Raw genomic sequence first — 1191 nt, 5'->3', positions numbered from 1 at the left:
TCCTCCTTCTTCTCTCTCTCCCTTCCCTCCCTCCTCTCTCTCTCTCTCTCTCTTTAATATAAAACGAAATAAAATGAATCACATCACCTATTGATAAACTAATAAATCGAAAAAAAAAGAATTACCGAAATAAGAGATTATACCTTATTATGATTATGTTTCTTCATGTTATCACTACTATCCATGAAACTGAATGAAACTGATGGTGTATGTTGTGGTAATTTAGCTTCATTAAAAGCACCTAAAAATAATCAAACTGTTTTATGATTATAAAAATTACTTTATCTTTCATTTTCGCACATATATATATATATATAATTTGATCAGCAAAATTATAAATTTAATTGCTTATTGATTACTATCTTCAATTGCGTATTATGCAATTCATTTATGATATCAATTATCATTTATATTAGAAATGATTTCTTCCAATGAAAAAGAAAAAGAAATGAAAAATCTTAAAAACTGCAGGAAAAAAGGATAAGTAATGAAACCAAATGAAATAAATGGTCTTTTTTTTTTCTTTCTTTCTTTCTTTCTAAAAAAATTTCTCACCAAATTAATTATTACTTTATTTTTGATGATTTCAATTTAAATATTAAGATTATATAATCGAATATATAAATGATACGAGATGTTGAATGAAAAGAACGAAGGATTTCTTGTTGATTATTAACGTAACGAGTGGATGCTAAATCTTTCTCGATTAATTCCAATTCTGATGTTTCCATGTTTAATGTCGTCGATAAATCGGCTGACATACCACCTATAAAATGATTGATAATTTTATTTCAATTTTCAAGATTATAATTAAATTTTAAATTAGTTTTTGGCAGAAATAAATTTCTTTTTTTTTTTTTTTTTCAAAAATATTCCTGCCTTTATTTCTTTGCATAGTTGGAAGCAAACGACCGATGTAACTTTTCATGGATGATGCAACTGAAGGCAACATAAAAAAATAAAAGCAACTGATATATTTATAAATGATATAAAGTTTTAAAATTATTTATGCAATAATTTTATTCATTTATTACATTTGAATTTTTAAGGAAATTTTCGAATTTCTTAATATTAAAATAAACATTCTAATTAACGGTGCAATGATTAATTTTATAGGATAACATTGATTATACCTAAATTTGTTATCTCTTATACTTTAATGTTATAATCAATAAAAAGGCTTCTCTTTTT

Source organism: Loa loa (assembly GCF_000183805.2).
Source record: "Loa loa unplaced genomic scaffold supercont3.734, whole genome shotgun sequence".
NCBI lineage: Eukaryota > Metazoa > Nematoda > Chromadorea > Rhabditida > Onchocercidae > Loa > Loa loa.
The sequence above is the reverse complement of the archived record's forward strand: the minus strand, read 5'-3'. Positions refer to the sequence as shown.